Raw genomic sequence first — 13,055 nt, 5'->3', positions numbered from 1 at the left:
ATTAAAAACTAAAATTTTTTCTTCACAACATTATAACACAAAAGAAAGATTGTGAAGGCAATTATCAAAAGATATACCAAAAACATAAAAATCATCCATAAACATCTTCATAATTTCCTCTGCAATGTTTATAAAGATGGCTATCATGCATATCTGAAAAGTGGCAGATGCATTGCATAACGCAAACAGCATCTTTTGAAAAGCAAAAGTCCCATAAGAGCAAGTTAAAGTAGTTTTATCTTAACTTCTGGTGCGATTGCAATTTGATTATATCCAGAATATCCATCAAGAAAATAGTAGTGAGAATAGCCTACCAACCGATTCAACATCTAATCAATCAATGGAAATGGAACGCAATCTTTTTTAGTTGCTTTGTTCAACTTCTTGTAGTCAATGTAAACTCTTCAACTTGTAACTGTTCTTATAGGAATTGGCTCGTTGTTATTATTCTTAACCATAGTAATCCACATTTTTTTGGCACCACCTGTGCTGGACTAACGCTGCACTTTCTAAAATAGAAAATATGATAAAAACCTTTAGTAGCTTTAGTACCTCTACTAGTACAATTTCTTTTATAGCTGGATTCAATCTCCTTTGATGTTTTATATGTTTTCTCTATAAGGATCTTATGCATGCACACTTTAGGACTGATCTCCTTAATATCTACAATATACCAACCTAATGCAGCCTTTTGTTTTCTCAATATCTTAAGTAACTTTTCCTCTTCAACTTTGATACGTAATGAAGAAATAATTACTGAAGATGTAAGATCCTCCTCCCCGAATGCATATCAAAGATGGTCTAGAAGCTGCTTTAACTTAGATTTGGTGTTTTTCTTTCCTTAGGTTTCATCTTTATTCACTGGCTGCTGAATGTATTTACTTTGTGATGGATTATTTTCAACTGGCAAGGATTCAAGTGCTAGTATACAATCAACTAAGTATCTTCTTCATGTGTACCCTACAACAATATCAATATCTTCTCTTGCTGCACTGATCATCATACAATGCTCTAGGGAGTCTTCAATGAACAATTTCTCCTCCTCCACCATAGAATTTATAAAGTCTATTCTATGGTAAGTACTAGGAATTTCATGGCCGAATAGATGTTGAGCATCACTTCTTCATCATTAACTTTCAATGTCAACTAGCCTCTATGTACATTAATTAGAGATCTTTCAGTTGCCAAGAATGGTCTACCAAGAATTAGTGGAATTTTCTAATCTTATTCCATATCCAAAACTACAAAATCAGCTGGAAAGATGAATTTATCAACTTTAATTAAAACATCTTCAATACTCCCTTGTGGGTATGTGAGGGATCTATCGGCTAACGAAAGAAAGACTGATGTTGGCTTGACTTTCTCGAGACCCAACTTTTTGAAAACAAACAATGGCATCAAATTGATTCTAGCCCCAAAGTCACAAAGGGTTTAACAAAAGCGGAGCCTCTAATAGTACAAGGAATAGTGAATCTACTTGAATCTTTCCTTTTATAAAGGAGCTTCTTTTTGAAGAATTAGACTTCATTCCTCTGTCAACTTCACCATCTCATATTCTTCCAACTTCCTCTTCTTTGACATCACACATTTCATGAATTTAGTGTATTTTAGCTTTTGTTCAAAGGCATTTGCAAATGGAATATTGATGTGAATATTCTTGAAAACATCGAGAAACTAGACATACTGCCCATCAAATTTCTTCTTCTAAAATCTCTGAAGAAATAGAAGTGTTGGCTTTATGATTAGTGGATTATCAAGGAATGCTATAGAATTAGGCTTGTAAGCCTTTTTTGTTTTCTTGACCTTAATCTCTTGTTTTGCAACTATCTGCTCTTCATGTTCGTCAAGTGTAGAAATCGATGCTTTTATAGGTATACTCTCTACAACTTCCTTGCTACTCTTCAATGTAATGGCTTTGCAGCATTCCTTTAGGTTAATCTCTATATCACTTGGAAATTCCCTTCGATTGATAATTTATTGAAGTAGACAACTAACCAATTTGTATCTCAAGATTCTTTATAAAGATCCCATGTTAGTCATATGAGTCTAAATATTATTTAAAAAGGACTCATCTTTGTTGAACATCGATCTTGTTTATGAAATAAAAATTATAGGGATGTGTTCTAGGGATGGTTTTTCTTCAGATTTTTTATTATTGAACCTATGAGGTAGCTGGAATCCATTCTTGATATGATAGATTTTCATGCTTTCCAATGCCAGGATGATAATGATTGTATAAGTAGTTTTCTCTCTGATTGAAGTTCTTGCAGTTGACAAATTGAGTTCACTCATTCACTATATCAGTTTTTTGATGTAGTGTATGAGCAATCATAGTTGATTTCGCCTTCTATCGAGTTCCTTAAGTGGTTAGTGTAGCTATCTAAGTTGTAAGTAATGAAACCTAAGCTGTAAAGGCAGTGATGTGATCCATCTTATAAAGGCCAGCAACTCTTTTTGCACTAGATTGCTCACCCAGCCATTGATAACTGTTGATAGCTATATTATCTAGCAGTAAAGAAGCAACATCTATGTTTTTAGATATCGAATTACCACCTGTAGTAGCATCAACTTTGTCTATTTTTACCATTCGACCCCTTGTTGAAGATCTTGATTTGCATCCAACTTTGATAACCATGTTGAGTACATTTTGTAAACAAGTCCTTAAATCTATCCAAGGCTTCATAGAATGGTTCGAAATCTAATAGTCTGAACTAGTGGATCTTATTTTGCAATTGAGCTTACTTGGAAGGGAGAAAGAAGTCCTTAAATCTATCCAAGGCTTCATAGAATGGTTCGAAATCTAATAGTCTAAACTAGCAGGTCTTATTTTACAATTAAGCTAACTTCGAAGGGAGAAAGAATTTAGTAAGAGATTTCTGGGCTTATCCCTCCCAAGTAGTGATGGATCCATGCTTTTGCTTTATCTCTCAAGAAGAAAGAAAACAAACACAATCTGATGACATATTCTGTAACTCTGTTCATCTTCACAATATCATAAATCTGTAGAAAAAAAGCCACATGAGCGTTAGGATCATCTTGTGGACCTTCCCCAAACTGATTCTGTTGAACCATGTGTATTAATTCTAGCTTCAAGTCAAAGTTGTTTGTAGCTATTATCTAGTGTGTAATACCAAAGTAGTTATTTATAATTGGTTGAATGTAGCCCAAACAGCCCTTTGATAATTATTTTCACTAGCTGTGGTGTTTTCTGTTTTGCCATTATTTCACGTTCATTTCTTTGTACACCCCTTAGAAAAATGGAAAGTGCATTCTAGTTTAAGATCAACAGGTAGTAGTTCAAGATTCCTCGCTCTTTGTATAAACAACTAAAAATAAAAATCAAGACAGTATTAGAGAATAAAGAAAAATAAAAAATAAAATATCTAAATTAAAAGAAAAGCTAATTGGTAATAATATCAGTAATGAAATCAAATATGTCAATCCCAGCAATGGTGTCAAAAATATATTACACGTTTTATGATGTAATTATACCGTAAGTATACGGTATCAAGTTTTGTAATTTATGATCAAGTATGGATGTCGAACCCACAGGGATTTAAATTCGATTTATACCAAGTACTATAATTATTTTAGCCTCTATTTCATCTAGATTAATGAATGTTTAAATCAATGTTTCTAACTAAATCAAAAGATGATGAATATGATGACAATTCAACAATATTATGCAAAATTGAAGAAATAAATCAATATGACAAGCCTTGGGTATGAATTTAACCTACTACCAACAATGTTTTTCAATTATATAATTATTTCTAATCGATATTCTCAAATTCAGAAGCAAGAACCCTAACGTAATTCTACTCCCTCTCTCGAGTGCCGAGTAAAAACTATTTGTATATTTCAATTCCAATATCTCAATTGCATAGTAAAATCTAGAAATTATTAAGTCCGTGGTTCTTAAGTGGATCAAGTTTCAAAGATTTTATACTTTCTCTCGAACCTTATAAAACCTAGATTGTGTTATTCTTAGATCGCATCTCCCTAACTCGTATGTTGAAATTGGCTAGTATCAAATCATTCAATTATTGATCAAGAAATTGAAAACATTAAACCAATAACATAAATAAACTGAAAGGAAAATTTTATAGGAATAACTAAATAAAATCAAAACATTGTCTCTAGTTTTGGCTGCATGAAACCCTAAATTAGAAGTTTAGAACATGATTAATGAAGTAGACGTAATCAAATTCAATATCTAAAACATTGAGAAGAAAAGAAATAAAAACTGGTTTGTTGCTAGAATTCTTATTCTAGTTGTTGCCTCCTTTTTTTCTTTTGATTGATCTCTTGCCTCTTGATTTTTGCGTTCTGGAATTCTCCCTTAAAATTGGTCTTTAGAGTTGTATTTATAGTCTCCTAAAGTTCTAGAAGAGTTGAAGTCGAATTGGGCTCTTTTTAAAACATTAAATAAATAAGAAAATCCACCTTGCTAATGGTGCCTCGGTGCTGGCTTCCCATTGTCGCGGCACCGTGATCTAGTTCACGCTAACATTGCAGCGCTAGACTTCTGTTTCTTCTACTTCCATGGCTAGGCGCTGCAGCACCTGGTTGTTGTACTCATTTTTTCTTACTTTGATTATCTTTCTTTCAACTTTCTAGGATTATTTTAGGTCTTTTCCACGCTTATTCACACTCAAATAACAATAATGCCTCTTGTACAAAGGAAGTTTACAAAATAGGTTAACAAATACACGTGTGCGGCCGAGATAAAAGGCATTTGGACGGTTGTGATTTTAAAGAGAGAGGTGGGAATTAATGGCGCCAAAAATGGGAAACTTTGCTGTAAATCTATAATAATAGTCAATCTTCTTCAACGTACAGCTGTAGCAAAACTCCAAAAATATTCACAGCAAAAATCCAACATTTTCTTCAATGACTTGTAGCAAAAATCCAATATTTTCTTGAACGACTTGCAGCAAAAATCCAACATTTTCTTGGCCAGGTAGCAAGAGACCCAAAAGCGACGCCCAATGATTGGTAGCGAACATCCAACAATTTCCCCAACATTGTGTCAAAAATCCAAAGAATGGCTAGGTAGTGAGAGACCCAGCATCAACGGCGCATCCGACCTCGCACCTCCATTTTTTTCTTCAGTCCAACCTATCTTCTTCGGTCTGTCTTCTCCATCTCCGACAATGGTCGGTCGTCACATAAGAAGGTATGGGTGCTTTTGTTTTGTAGCTTGGAATTTCTTGGTATGAGTTAAGCTGTTAGAGTTTCGTGGTGTTTGAAAGATGGAAATAATTGCATTTTCAATTTTTAAAATCTTACTGGAAATTGAATTTTTTTCATCAATTAATTTAGTTATGAAGTATAAGAAATTCATAACACCATTGAAATTGATATCTTTTTGGTTGAATTGTGAGATTTCTTTTTTAATCGGTTCATTCATTTGTTCATTTAGTTAACCAAGTATACTGGACTTCTACCCTAATATATTCTGTGATGAAAATTTTGGAACCATGATATAAATGGATACTAAAATGAGCTAACTGTTTAATCACATTTTAATATGAGTTGATGACATATAGCATTTACATTTTGCAGAAGACAAAAATATGGAAGATGTTTCGTTCGTTGAATCCGAAAATGAGAATGTGGACAACAATGTAAATGTTGTGGGAGAGGAAACTATAGGAAGAGATGATTGTATTGTGCCTGAGGTTGGTATGCAGTTCAATGATGAAAAAGAACTGTACGATTTTTATGCAAGATATGCATATGCCATGGGTTTTCCAATTAGGAAGAGGAGTTCGACGAAGGATGATGATGGTGTTTTGAGATATGTCACATTGACATGTAGTCAGGAAGGGCGAAGAAATAGTAATACAAGCACTTCTATGAAGCCGCAACCAACAATTCAAACGGGTTGTAAAGCTAGAATCTCTGCATCTTTCGATATCCATGGTTACTGGAAAATTAACACAGTCCATCTTGACCACAACCATAAGACAAGTCCTACTAAGTCGAGGTTGTATCGATGCAACCGAGAATTAAGTGCACAAGTAAAACGAAAGCTTGAAGTGAACGATATGGCTGGTATACCATTTCATAAAAGTTTTAACTCTGCAGTTGTCGAAGCAGGGGGCTATGAGAATATGACTTGCATAGAAAAAGATTGTCGGAACTATATTGAACAAGTGAGACGACTAAGACTTGGCGAGGGTGATGCAGCAGCAATTCAGTCTTACTTTTCTAAAATGCAAGCAAGGTGCTCGGGATTTTATTTTAGTATTGACTTAGATGACGATTCACGTCTGAAAAATGTGTTCTGGGCAGACAATCGATGTAGGCAAGCATACAAGGAGTTTGGGGATGTTGTCACATTTGATACAACTTACCTCACTAACAAGTATGACATGCCATTCGCACCTTTTGTTGGTGTAAATCATCACGATCAATCAACTTTGTTCGGTTGTGGATTGTTATCGAACGAGGACACTGATACCTTTGTCTGGCTGTTCAAGACATGGCTTGAGTGCATGCATGGTAGAATTCCTCGTGGAATAATTACTGATTAAGATAGGGCCATGCAAAATGCTACTGAGATTATTTTCCCAGATACAAAGCATAGGTGGTGTTTGTGACACATTTTGAAGAAGTTGCCGGAGAAGTTTGGGTACCATGTTGATAAGGTTTCCATATTTTCGGCTATACATCAGTTGGTGTATGATTCACAGAATATTGAAGAATTTGAATTAGGTTAGAAAGAGATGATCGAGACATATGAGTTGATAGATAATGAATGGTTGTCGGGGTTGTATGTTAATAGAGGTCGTTGGGTGCCTTGCTTTTTGAAAACGGCTTTTTGGACGGGGATGTCCACAACTCAGCGAAGTGAGAGTATGAATGCTTTCTTCGACGGTTATGTCCATTCGAAAACCTCTCTGAAGCAGTTTGTGGAACAATATGAAAGAGCACTCAGAAGTAAGGTCGAAAAGGAGTTCCAAGCTGATTTCAAGTCATACCCACAAACTGTACCGTGTGCCACGAATTATGAAATCGAAAGGCATTTTCAATCAGTGTATACTATTTCAAAATTCAAAGAAGTCCAAGAAGAATTCAAGGGTAAGGTATATTGTGATCTCATATATGTTTCGAAGGGATCTTCAGAGACCACGTATGAGGTACGTGCGAATGTCCTCTATTATGAGTAGGGGAAGAAGAAAACTTTTTTTTATCTCATTAGAGAGAGACATCTGAGTTTATATGCAACTGCCACGACGAAAGAAAAAAATGTTTGTGGTCTCATTCAATATAGAGAAATGTGAGATTATTTGTGGTTGTCACTTGTTCGAGTTCCGAGGAATAGTGTGCAGGCATGCAATTGCAGTGTTAATTCGTAATGACGTAACTGTTATTCCGGATCGATACATATTGCGGAGATGGAGGAGAGACGTCAACAGAGCACACACGAGGGTCGCAGTTAATTATGATGGGTTGGCTAGTACTCCTGGACAATTGAGGTATGATGACATGTGTCAGGCATTCTCCAAAGTGGCAGACCGTGCAGCTGATGATGAAGGGCGATATCGTGCAATCATGGATTGGATAGAAATTCAAAATAAAGAGCTTAGTTTGGTAAAGCCGAGTTCAGGTAGTAATAATATTTCCCAGTGTACTGTACCTCAAGATCCTATGAGCGGGAGTGTCAAGGATCCGAAATCATAAAAAAGAAAGGGGGCGCCAAAGAGAAAACGAATAAAAGGGTCATTGGAGGTGAGTGCTAAGAAATCAAAGGTATATTCTTTAGCTTTACTCTATTTTATGTATTTTATTTTATACGCTAAGTAATATTTGTTATGGTGTATATATAGGTACAATCGGATCGAATCAAAGGAAAGAGACAAACACCGAGACAAAGTAGTATGGACGATGGTGTACCCGAGGTTCTACCTCCTCGTCAACAACATGCCATGACGATGCCATTCTCATATTCGCAACTCCTATTGGTTAGTATATTTGTTATAGCGTGTCTTAAAGACTTTCAATTGTCTTACCGCCTGTGAATTGATATAGGCCGATGGGGTGAGCCATGAATTTACACAACAAGTGCCGTCTTCTACTTTGATTCCTCCTATGACCACAAATGTTATTTTTAATTCACAAGGTATATAAATTTTTAAATAACAACATTTGAATTTCAATACTTCCTCTTCGTTCATTAATTCTAATTTGCATGTTAGGTCCATATTTACCCCATCATGGTGGGACCAATTGAATTCAAGCAAACAGAACAACAAAGTGGACGCAGCTGGTTTTGTTATATATAGATGTATGGGCTGCTAAATGAGAAAATTGTTATGATAATTTGTTTAGGTGTAATTTGTTAGAGAATTATTTTAGTATTCGACTACGAGATGTGTATGATAAATTACTTTTGTTGGTCATCGTAGTGTGATGAACTCTCCCTTGCTGCAATGAACTCTCCTTTTGTTTATAGCTTCAGTTTTGTTTGCATTTATGTGCCAATGAGTATTGCATTTATGCGTGGGGGTGAGTATTGCATTTATGCTCCAATAAGTATTCCCTTTGCCTTTGAGGTCGCAGGAATTTAGCAACCAAAATGGTGTTCTATGCGTGAAATTAGGGGTGGATTTGAACTTGAGCTTGTTTTCACAAAGGAATTCTAGTCTCAGTCAATATTGAACCACTCCCAATTGGTACAATGCAGGTTGTTATCTCACTGTCCATCAAGTGAATTTAAATTGGTGGAGATAATCTCACTGTTATCTCCCAGGAAGCATAAAGAAAAGAAAAATAAAGAGATGCCATTGTTGTAGAGCAAGTAATAAACTGATTTTGCAAGCAAAAATAAGCACCAAGATACAAAGTACTGATATTACCAATTACCAACCATCGAAGACAATACAAAATGTCATGCATTATATGCATAAATATTTGAAAAGCTACTGCCTACATAGGTAGCAATTCATTAACCACTACTCAAGCCGTCTCCGTCCCCTTCGCTTTCACTTCGACAGATGATTTTCCCCGACGAACTAAGGACGTTTTATTGGACAATCACCAAAGAAGTGTCCAACACTCCAGCAACTGTGGCATTCTTTCCCGACATTCTGTGTTGCTGAAAACATAATAATTTGATTATTCTTACTGCCACAAGCAATTATATTAACATGTTCGAAGTATCTTAATAAACCATATATATATCTCCACACTTGCAGATTCAAAGGGATTATTTAAAGATGATCTTAATCTAATTCAAAACCATATATATATATATAGAAAGAGAGAGAGAATTCAAGACTACGAATCAAGAATTTCTTTTAAATTAAACCACAACAGCTATGGAATTATTTATTGCTTCTTGAAATAAATAGGGCTTTGAAAATCAAACTTTCAAGACATTCAACTTCATTCATAACTGGATATCCCACTTGAATTCAAAGATAACAGGGGATTTCTACTCCCTAAATTCGAAAATAAGTCATTCCACAAATAGAACCTGGGCATTTCTTAAAACTTGTCTATAATATTACAGCATTAATTATAGTGAAAAGCTTCACAAAACACACGCACACACACACCTTATTGGCCAACAGAATTCACAAGCTAATCCTACCCGCAAATCATACTTCACTCCCATGCTTGCCCTTTTATGGAAAATCCACGAAAACCCACATACAAACAAAACCTACATAATACACAAACAACACTACATTTCCCTCTCAAATAATGTCACGATTTTGGAGCATATGAGCATCAAATTTACCTACCTTTTTACGTTATGAGAGGAAAAACAAACAAAAAGTGAAACCCAAAAAAGATTTGTGAGTGGTAAACATGTCACCCACATGAACACTGGGAAGAAAAGATATCAAAGCTCTTATTTCATTCAACAAAGGTAAAAGATCAAATCGCTAAAAATTACAAAATTTAACAAATAATACCTTCGTATTTAGCAAATCATACAACTCAGTTTATTGTCCCGGGTTGAGATTCTAGGGATGTCCACCGATTGTTTTGTTAAGGTCGAATGTCGCGACCCGACACCGGCGGCTTCTTCAATGACAGTGTGGAGCTGGCCGGAAGTGCATACAGATGATGAAAGTGTCGAAGGTGAGGCCTCTACCGGAGGTGAGTACTTCGGAATCGAATACCTTGGAATGGGAGGGGGAAGTGGAGAAAGGAAATGGGGAGAGATGAGAAAGTGGTTTTAGATTTGGGGAAAAATTGGAAGCAAAAGTGAGGGATACAGTAGCATTATTGTCCTTATTTTTAAAAAATTCCCCCCTGCCACGTCATTTTGTAATCTACCTTTGTCATCCTATTTTGTACGTGTAGCGGGATCCCTCAAATAAACTTTGGCTCCTTTTCACGCTCCAACCTCTTCTTTTCACTAAGTTATCTAACTTGTAAAACAACACAAACAGACACATTAAAACATTTTAAATTGCTCAAAGACAACCAAAATATCAAGTTAAGTGGCTTTACAAATAATCAATGAAACTCACACATCAACATCCCCAAAATTGTCTTCCTAGATTATCAACGGTCCACGGCGTCTTCAAAATAGAGAACTCTCCTCAATAACTTAGTTTGGTGTCTATGCGACAGTTAGTTTCCGAGGATGGATCTATATCAGTGATTGAAATAGGAAGAACCCTATTGTTTTTTTTTTCCTTTTTTTTTTTCTGATTTTGCTATCTTCAAAATTCTGGGAAAATCAATTTTAGGGATAATCGATTTGGGGAGTCGATTGGTGATAGAGCGATTTTCAGGTTGCTAGGTTTGATGTTGGGCTCCATTGGATGAGGTTTCCTGTTTGGGACTATGTAATTGTGGTTTAGATGTGTCGATTTGGATGTGTTCTTTGCAAGGGTTTAAAATGTTTGAGTTTGGGATTTTTGATTGAAAGACTAGTGAGTTAAAATGTTTTTCCATTTTTTGTTTAAATTTTTTTGGAAACAAATTTCTCCATGTGAGAAAGTTGTTATTGGTTAACGTTGTTTCCCAAAGTAATGGAATAATTTTCTGGAATTAAGTATCCAACAACCAATTTTTTTCATAATATATAAATTGAATTACTGCTTTACAAGATTTTAGTTTTAATGATTGAACATTTTTAGTTTAGAAATTATGTTTTTAACATTAATTGTATTAAAATAGCAAATGAATGAAAGTAGGCTTTGCTGTAATGACTGTAAATTTAAATGGAGGCTGGAGCATTAGAATATCTTTAGCGAAGGGATCTTTTTCTCTTTCACAAAAAATTGATTTTAATAATTGAGATTTTTACTTTAGAAATCAGTTTTTTTTTTTTAATTATTAGCTGTAAAAAAAAAAATACAACAACAACAGGACATTAGACAGGAATTCAGGGATCCAGCCCCATTTTAAGTAAGGATGGGACGGCGATGAGGTGCGAAATTCCCATACAAGGCGAGAACGGGGAAGGAAATTGAGTCCTGGCCCATTGCCATCCCGATCCCTGGCTACTAAAGATGATGAATAATTTATTTCTAAGTTATTTAGAGATACTGGTAAGGTGTGGACAGCTGATGAGAAACTGTTTGATGCAAAGCTTTTGGTTTATCTTTGACATAATTGAGTTTAAGTGTTTGGGTTCCGCCATTGTGACTGCCCTGTGTGTGTGCTTGGATAAGCCATATGCATTTTTGGAGACGAAAACATGGGGCTAATTTGGCCTGTTCTAATGAATTCATTTTTTCCTGGAATATTCTATGGTAGTGGACCTACATACCCATTTTTAGGAATTGAAGCTTTGGCTGATGGAGAGGTAGCCGCTGGTCTTTGCAAGGAACTGGCACTTGGGCTAGCTTCTCAAACTGTATGCCAATGAATACGTTAACTTTATCATGCTATATAATATGTTCTATGTAAATTTATTGTTATTACATATTCGAAAGTGTCGTTGTCAAAGAATGACTGGGTTAATTTTTGTCAACTTTAACGATGATTTGTCATAGTTATATTGCAAAGATAGATAAAGAAGGAGTGTTTTTTACTAGCTGAAGTAAATGTGAAGTGTACACAAGAAGTGTGCTGAGCTCAGACTCAAGGGAGAACCACTACATTCCTATTTATAGACTTAATCGCACAGATTGGCCACCCAAGATTAAATCGGCTACAATAATGCTCTTGATATGTATGCCATTTGCTTGATTTTGGTTGGTGACAGAGGTTGGACTTGCCGGGATATAATCATTGTCTACTTTGCAGAATTATCTGCACTAGACGGGCTAATGTCTTTTAATTATTAACTGTTGCTGATTGGTTGAAATACGTGGTGCTGATGTCATAATAGCCAAGTGTCATCTTTGAATTGGCCAGTGAAGATGTGTGCATGTGGGGCAGAGATTTGGTCATCATTTTGTCCCCACAGATTACAACGGTCCTTAGTCCAAGCTAGCAGGGATGATGTGTCTGACCTTCCTGTATATAAAGAGGTATGACCTGGAAAGTACTTATGTGGACGAGGTCAGAGTTCACATGTCAACAGAAAGCATGAAATTTCTTGACGCAATGTTTCATCCTTTCCTTTTGGATTTGGATCTAGATTGTACCTTCTAACATGAACCCTCACATGTAGACTCTCAGTCTAGAACATGTGCCTGCTAAGATTCATGATGAACTTTCTCAGTCTGCGACATTTGGATTTGGAATATGCCTTCTAACTTGAACCTCTCAGTCTGGGACGTGTGCCTGCTAAGATTCATGATGAACTATCTCTTCTAAAATCTTAAATAGGAGATTTTCTTGTTTATTCAAATGATACTTTCCAAATTCTATCTCCTGTTATAGTGCCTAAAGCATCAAAACTTCATTTAGCCTCAGCCATTAAACAGTTGAAGGTATTAGGAGCATCATCAATGTCAGTTAATACTGGAAAACACCCACATCTTCTGAAAGATGGCGTTGATCTCTTGGAGGGATAACTATAGCTGGCGTTCATGAGTTTGAGATGGCTGGTTTTCAGGAAGTTTTAATGAATGCAGTTGTTACAGCCAGCAAGCACAACCGAGAACTTTCGAACAACTAGTTTTGTCATA

General features: G+C 35.7%; 1 long non-coding RNA gene and 2 pseudogenes across 1 annotated transcript; all 3 read left to right on the top strand.

The window, feature by feature from the left end:
- Positions 1 to 5,039: 5,039 nt before the first annotated feature.
- Positions 5,040 to 7,692, top strand: LOC111399880 (annotated as a pseudogene).
- A 150-nt stretch (positions 7,693 to 7,842) lies between these two features.
- Positions 7,843 to 8,451, top strand: LOC111400048. Its single transcript, XR_002703827.1, has 3 exons — positions 7,843 to 7,973; positions 8,041 to 8,131; positions 8,208 to 8,451. It is a non-coding gene; the product is annotated as an uncharacterized LOC111400048 (long non-coding RNA).
- Positions 8,452 to 9,989: 1,538 nt separating this feature from the next.
- Positions 9,990 to 13,045, top strand: LOC111399879 (annotated as a pseudogene).
- Positions 13,046 to 13,055: the final 10 nt, after the last annotated feature.

Source organism: Olea europaea, chromosome 9, assembly GCF_002742605.1.
Source record: "Olea europaea var. sylvestris chromosome 9, O_europaea_v1, whole genome shotgun sequence".
NCBI classification, from domain to species: domain Eukaryota; kingdom Viridiplantae; phylum Streptophyta; class Magnoliopsida; order Lamiales; family Oleaceae; genus Olea; species Olea europaea.
This window is presented reverse-complemented; position numbering and strand designations above follow the sequence as displayed.